We start from the raw sequence: 8,127 nt of genomic DNA, 5'->3' as shown, positions 1-8,127 counted from the left end.
CGTTCATTCTTGACGGAATTTTTTCCCCTCTCTCTAGCGAGATTCTCTAGTGGCTCAGAGGGTAAAACGTCTGCCTGCAGTGCAGGTAGAACTGGGTCCGATCCCTGGGTCAGGAAGATCCTCTGGAGGAGGAAATGGCAACCCACTCCAGTACCTTTGCCCGGAAAATCCCATGGACGGAGGAGCCCGGTAGGCTACAGTCCATGGGGTCTGCAAAGAGTCGGACATGACTGAGTGACTTCACGACTGAGTGACTTCACTTTCCTTTTTCACTTTCCCCCTCTCCAGGTGGGCCCCCTCCGTGTTGGGGACCTGGGGACACCCCAGTCCTGAGCATCCTGTGGGCTAACAACCTAATAAGGAGACAGATAACACTTTGATTAAAACAATTACTGCTGTGAATGAACCAAGGGTCTGAAGGAGTTGATAAGGGAGGGGCCGTTGAAGACCAGGGACATTAATGAGGTTTGCAAGCTGGCCTCTGGGTTCCAGGGACTGGAACCTTTGCCCTCGGGGCTACTCTGGGCTGGAGAGCAGGGATTCTCGCTGGGCGCCCCATGCTGGTCTCCTCCTCCTCCTCCTCCTCCCAGGCTCTGAGTGCTGGGCTGTGGCCCCCCTGGTGCTGGGGCCTTTGGGCGGCCCCTGCCCAAGGCCTGGGCTCCTCTCTCCCCAGAAAGAGATCAGGGTTCAGGTAGTAAAGGGTCTTGGGGGAAGTTCTTCGTCTTCCGGATGCACAACAGGCCAAACAGCGACTTGCGAGGCACACAGCAAAGAAAAGTGTTATTATTCACGAGGCCTCCGGGGAAAAAGAGAACAAATCTCGACCCACCTGCTTGAAGGGGAGGGGCTTGGGATATTTGTGGGATAAAGCTGCGGAGTGGGGAGGCACGTGGGGGAAGGTGATTGGAGAGAAGGTAAAGGTGAGATCATCGTAGTACTGCTCAGGCGCGGCTGAGCTTCTGGCTTCCTGGAAGCCGAAGGGCGGCTCCAGCACGTTTTGCAGGTGGAGCTCGTGGCTCTCTGACGTCAGAAGGCACGCTTGCGCGTGCCCACGTGGAGGGTACGCGGGCTCAACGGTCTTAACCAGTGGCTTCAAGTCCCTGAGAAACAACTTGGGCAAACATCTTATTGTTTAGGCCGCTTGGAGGATGTTCACGTCTTGTAGCAACAGTTAAAGCCAGCTGGATGCTGAAGTCAGGGCACAGTTGATTATTTATTAAACAAGTTATAGTTTAATGGATCTGAAGACTGCCCTCGGTTTCAAAAGGACTGAACCCTCTTCTCCCTGATGCCATAGACCCGCCCCAAGACCGAGATGAAGGCTCGAGTTCCAGCCTCAAGACCTGTGCCCGGGAGATCTCTATGTCACCCCCAGGTCAATCCGCCCTGGAGAGAATTCCAAAGCCCCTGGAAAGGAAGGACTGAGTTGGGGGGTTGAGCGGAGTGGCAGTGTCCCCCTGAGAAGCGTGGGGAAGACTTGGGAGCCCGAGGAAGTCCCGCCGGCTGGAGAACATGCACAGTTCAGGAGTAAAGCGGAAGGTGAGAGTTCAGGCACAGACACCTGGCTCCGGTCCTCCCCCGGGATGGTCTCTGCTGAGATGTAACTGCTTCCCGCTCAAACTTTGGATCTCCATTTCCCCATCTGCAAAATGGGAACAGGAGTGGCTCCTCCCACAAGAGGCAGATCCCGGTTGTCTTGGGCTGCTGTGTCTGATGGGAGTTTGAAGTCTGGGAGCGTGAAGGGGTGTGCTAATCAGCTTTTGTAGGTTTTATCATAGATGATTTGGCCTCTGCTGATTGTAGAGCTAAACTACCCGCCAAAGGTGTTCCGGGGTTTGCCCTGGGAGGGCAAGATGTCCCTCTGGTTTAGAGGGCAACTTCGAGTAATAAACCCAGTCGATGCCATTGACCTCTCCTTGTTATCACTCACTCATACCTATCAGTTTAATCCCAGATACAATTATTTTATTTTATTTATTTGTAGCAAGATTTTTTTAAATATTTATTTATTTTGACTGCTCCGGGTCTTACTTGCAGCACCTTCAGGATCTTCGATCTCCCTTGCAGCCTGCAGATCTTTAGTTGTGGCGTGAGAGTTGTGGAATGCAGGTTCTTAGTGCTGGTATGTGTGATCTAGTTCCCTGATCGGGGATGGAACCCCGGCCCCCTGCATTGGGAGCATGGAGTCTTAGCCACTGGACCACCAGGGAAGTCCTCCAGGTACATTTTAAAGCAATGGGATCCTTCCAGGTCTCTATTTTCCACATCTGGAGGAAATGCCTCCTCCCCCAAGAACAGCGCAGAGCTCCGCCCCTTGGTGTCAAAGTGTGGAGCTGAGTTTTCCCAGCATTGGGATCTCCACCATGACCCACTGGGGGCTGGGAGGACTATGCTCCCTCACTGATCTGATAAAGTTTCTGGCCCAACGGGATCCACCAGGCGAACATGGAACTTGAGACGGTAATTTGTAGGGACAGATTTCCTTCCAGATGTAATTTGTTTGGCAAAAAATAGCACAAAGGATGTGATAGAGGAGGCAGGTGTATTGTCAGAGTGTTTTTGTATCCTACCGAATTAGGTTGGTAGTAATCCAAGCTCAGTTCAGTTCAGTTCAATCACTCAGTCGTGTCCGACTCTCTACAACCCCATGAATTGCAGCACGCCAGGCCTCCCTGTCCATCACCAACTCCCGGAGTTCACTCAGACTTATGTCCATCGAGTCAGTGATGCCATCCAGCCATCTCATCCTCTGTTGTCCCCTTCTCCTCCTGCCCCCAATCCCTCCCAGCATCAGAGTCTTTTCCAATGAGTCAACTCTTCGCATGAGGTGGCCAAAGTACTGGAGTCTCAGCTTTAGCATTATTCCTTCCAAAGAAATCCCAGGGCTGATCTCCTTCAGAATGGACTGGTTGGATCTCCTTGCAGTCCAAGGGGCTCTCAAGAGTCTTCTCCAACACCACAGTTCAAAAGCATCAATTCTTCGGCGCTCAGCCTTCTTCACAGTCCAATTCTCACATCCATACATGACCACAGGAAAAACCATAGCCTTGACTAGACAGACCTTTGTTGGCAAAGTAATGTCTCTGCTTTTGAATATGCTATCTAGGTTGTACATAACTTTCCTTCCAATGGGGTAAGCGTCTTTAATTTCATGACTGCAGTCACCATCTGCAGTGATCTTGGAGCCCAAAAAAATAAAGTCTGACACTGTTTCCACTGTTTCCCCATCTATTTCCCATGAAGTGATGGGACCGGATGCCATGATCTTCGTTTTCTGAATGTTGAGCTTTAAGCCAACTTTTTCACTCTCCACTTTCACTTTCATGAAGAGGCTTTTAGTTCCTCTTCACTTTCTGCCATAAGGGTGGTGTCATCTGCATATCTGAGGTTATTGATATTTCTCCCGGCAATCTTGATTCCAGCTTGTGTTTCTTCCAGTCCAGCATTTCTCATGACGTACTCTGCATATAAGTTATATAAGCAGGGTGACAATATACAGCCTTGGCGTACTCCTTTTCCTAATCCAAGCTAGATTGTCTTAAATTAACATGTTAATTGTAGGTTTACAGATGGTCTCTGACATATCATGGTTTGATTTACCATTTTCTTACTCTACCATGGTGTGAAAACAATACACAGTCTGCAGAATTTTGATCTTTTCCCAGGCTAGCAATATGCAGTGTGATGCTCTTTCATGATGATGGACAGTCGCAGTGAGCCACAGCTCCCAGTCAGCCACGCATTCACAGTCATGATGGTAAATGACCAATATACTTACAACCATTCTGGACACAGACACCGTTCTGTTTTTCACTTTCAGTATAGCATTCAATCAATTACATGAGATATTCAGCACTTTATTATAAAATAAACTTTGTGCTAGATGATTTCACCCAACTGTAGGCTAATGTGAGTGTTCTGAGCATGTTAAGGTAGGCTAGATTAAGCTGTGAAGTTTGGTAGGTTAGGTGTATTAAATACAAATTAAATCAATTACTGTAGCTTTGTAGTATTGTCTGAAAGCTTGGTGGGTTATGCCTTCAGGTTTGTTCTTTTTCCTCAGGAATGCTTTGGCAATTCTGCATCTTTTGTGGTCCCATATACATTTTAGGATTATTTGTTCTAGTTCTCTGGAAAGTTTCATGGGTTATTTTGATAGGAGATGCATTAAATCTGTAGATTGCTTTGGGTAGTATGGCCACTTTAACAATATTAATTCTTCCAATCCAAGAGCATGGTATATCTTTTTATTTCTTTGAATTACCTTCAGTTTTCTTTATCAGTGTTTTATACTTTTCGGGATGTAGATCTTTCACCTCCTTGGTTAGGTTTATTCCTAGGTATTTTAAATGGGTGGTGTTTTTTTTTCTTTCTCTTTGATATTTTATTGTTGGTATAAAGAAATGAAACAGATTTATATTTAGCAATCTTGTATCCTACTAACTTGCTGAATTAATTTCTTGGCTGTATTAGTTTTTGTGTGGAGTCTTTAGGGTTTTCTGCATAGAGTGTCATCTCACCTGGATATGACAATTGTACCTCTTCCCTTTCATTTGAATACCTTTTATTTATTTTTCTTAAATTATTGCTATGCCTAGGACTTCCAGTATTGTGTTGAAAGGAAAAGTATTCTTGTTTTGTTCCAAAGTTTAGCAGGAAGGCTTTCAGCTTTTCACCCTTGAGTATTATGTTGGCTTTGGGTTTGACCATAGACTTTAAATGTCTTATATTTTCACATGCTTTGTATATTTGTCAAGCTGAGCCTTTTCCTGCTCTACAGATACTTTTGCCAACATCAATTGCAACACATCTTAAAAGATTTACTGCAGGTAATGAATTCTTTCTGGTTTTTTTTTTACATAGAGAAAATTTGAAATTTTTGTCATCTTTTTTGAAAGATATTTTCACTGTGTATGGATTTTTTTTGTACTTTAAAAATGTTGTTCCACTGTCTTCAGCCTTGCATGGTTTATGACAAATAGTTGGCCATAACTCTGTGTTTATTACTCTGTATATAATGTATCTTTATAGATATTTACTTCCCTGATGGCTCAGATGGTAAAGTGTCTGCCTACAATGTGGAAGACCCCTGGGTTCAATCCCAGGGACGGGAAGATCTCCTGGAGAAGGAAATGGCAACCCACTCCAGTATTCTTGCCTGGAAAATCCCATGGACGGAGGAGCCTGGTAGGCTACAGTCCATGGGGTCGCAAAAAGTCAGACATGACTGAGCAACTTCACTATAGATATTTTTATGTTTTCTTTTTGTCACTGATTGGTGGATGTTTAGACTGTACTGTGCGACTTGTGAGATCTTAGTTCCCTGAGCAAGAATTGAGCCTGTGCCCCCTGCATGGGAAGTTCAAGTCTTAACTACTGCACCTCCAGGGAAGTCCCATTTTGTCACTGATTTAAAGATATTTCATTGTTTTCTTCATATTTCTTGTGCTTGGGATTTTTTTAATTTCTTGGATCTGTGGACTCAGTTTTGTTTTTGGTTTTTTACATTTGTAAGTTTATTTAGCCCTTATTTTCTCTTCTTTTCATTTTGGATAGTTTCTATCTCAATATCAAGTTCACTAATCTCTCCTGCATTGTCTAATCTGTTGTTAATTTCATCCAGTGTAATTTTTCAGTAGGACATGGTTATTTTCTCCTCCTAGAAGTTTCTTTTTTCACCTTTTTAATATATACCATGTTTCTCCTAAACATGTCCAGTTTTTCCTCTAGTTCATGAATATATGGAATACAGTTATTGTAACTTGTAATGTCCTTATCTGCTAAAATCTATCATCTTTGTTATTTCTGGATCGGTTCTGACTTATTTTTCACCTGATTATGGATCATATTTTCCTGCTTCTTTGCATGCTGAGTAATTTTTGATTGCAGATAAGGCATTACAGAAAGATAGCTTGTACTTATTTTCCATAGCTAAACTCTCAAGGTTTTCTGGTGAATCTACAAACCACTGAAATTGTTTTCTCTGATACCACTCATTAATCCACCTAATGAATGACAGATTTTTCTGACCTCCTTGCTAGATTACAGCAAATCGGTGTGTCTGAAAAAAAAAAAATTGTCCATTCCAAGACTGTCTGCAGTATTTGTTCTTTCCTTTCCCTCTTTCTTTAATTTAAATCTTGGTGGGTTTTGTTTTTAGTTACTTAGAAGTCAATCCATGGGTGTGATCTCTGTTGTATATGAGTAAACAGCATGCTGATAGCTAACCAAGTGTCTTTTTTAAGTTTTTTTTTAATGTCAGACACAAAAGAATATGTACTGTAGAGTTCAGAGACAAGCAAAACTAATATAAGGTGCTAAAAACTGGACTACTGTTTTCCTTCAGGGAAGAGGGAAGGGTAACAGTAGGAAGGTGGGTAAGAAGGATTTCTGGAATTCTGGCAATATTCCATTTTATCACTTTGTGAGCATTCATTCAACTCTACCATTATTTTGTGCACTTTTCTGTAGGTCTGTTATGTATCGGTTATAATGTACATTTTAAATGATGGCCAACATCTGGTAAAAATAGAATAAAGTTGTATTTATAGTGCTGAATTTAAGAATCAATTGCATATGGATTAAACATTAACTGTTTCTTTTAAACCAAACTGTAAATGTTTAATAAGAAAATGTAGGCAAGAAAATTTTTTTTAATTTTATTTATTTATTTTTGGCTGTTCTTGGTCTTTGTTGCTGTGCAATAGCAAAAGTGTTTATTTAATAAACCAAAATTTTACCAATACAGGATGATTTCCAAGATATATTGCTAAACAAAAGAAGACATATACATAATAGTTTGGGGACAGCGCTCGTGTTTTGTCAATCAAAAAGAGTAAATCAGGGACTTCCCCTAGTGGTCCAGTGGTTAAAGATTTTGCCTTCCAATGCAGGTTCAATCCCTGATCTGGGAGCTAAGATCCCCCATGCCTCATGGCCAAAAACCAAAACATAAAACAGAAGCAGTAATGTAATAAATTTAATAAAGATTTTTAAAATGGTCAGAAAAATCTTAAAGAGTAAATAACACACATGTATGTGTATGTACCTAGATCTCTATGAGGAGAAATAGGAATCTGATAAAAATCCATTGCCATTGGGTGAGTTTGGAGTCAGAGTTCTTGCAGGGGGCAGACTGTATTCTTGTATGTTGGGTTTTTCTCCCTGGGACTTGGAAGCGATGAACCTGAATGAAGGACACTTAGACAGTCTCTTGCAAGGACTGACAAGTTTATTTCTGCAGTCAAGCTTTTTTATAGGAGCAGGAACAAAGAGCTCAAAGTATGCGGCCAGCAGAGCGCATACGGAGTTAACACAAAATCAGTAGAACCATTTCAAGGACAGCGCGCTCTAAATGACTCATGGGCTTCTCCCACAACCCGCTCTCACAAGTAACATCCCTACTTATTATTAACTCTTGGCGCCGAGCATAACCAAAGGCAGGAGATGTCTTTCTGTCCGTAGTGCAAAGCCACGTACTTCTGGCCCTTCGCCATTTTCCCAAGGACTGTCTCCTTTTACAGCTATTTTGCACTACGCTTCCCAACATATCCTCCTTTTGTTTTTAAATTAAGCACGGCGGCGGCTAGTTGGACTCCATTGTGGGAGGCACGGAGTCTTGAGTAGAGACTTCTGTATCCTATAATCAAGGACAAAAAGAGCAGGGTGATTAATACATATATGAAAATATTGCTTCCTGAAAGCCAAGCTTTAGGGTCTAGAGACAATAGGGTTTTGGTTAAAGTATCATAGAATTGAGTGCTATACAATTCCCTAGGTACCCTAACTTGAAAATTAGCAACTTGTTTCAACAAATTGATGTCTAAACTTGAGTTACTTGTGAGATCCTGCAAATGCGCCTTAACCTTATTCCAAGGATATTCAGTGCTATTATAGGGCATGTTAGTCAGACAAAAAGAAGTAAAATTCCAGTGACAGCGTATACGTGTTTGGAAAGTCAGTTACTGCACTTGATCTCCTAAGTAGATAACCACAGTTTGTAACTCATTAATTCGTGTTTGTAATTGCTGATCTATTTGAGCTTGTCAAGTCCACAGATCATGAGAGTCTTTGTGCCAAGCAGTGATAAAATCATGATTTTGTATAGAATTATGTAAAGCCATACCA

Source organism: Bubalus bubalis, chromosome 24, assembly GCF_019923935.1.
Source record: "Bubalus bubalis isolate 160015118507 breed Murrah chromosome 24, NDDB_SH_1, whole genome shotgun sequence".
NCBI classification, from domain to species: domain Eukaryota; kingdom Metazoa; phylum Chordata; class Mammalia; order Artiodactyla; family Bovidae; genus Bubalus; species Bubalus bubalis.
Note: the sequence above shows the minus strand (reverse complement) of the source record.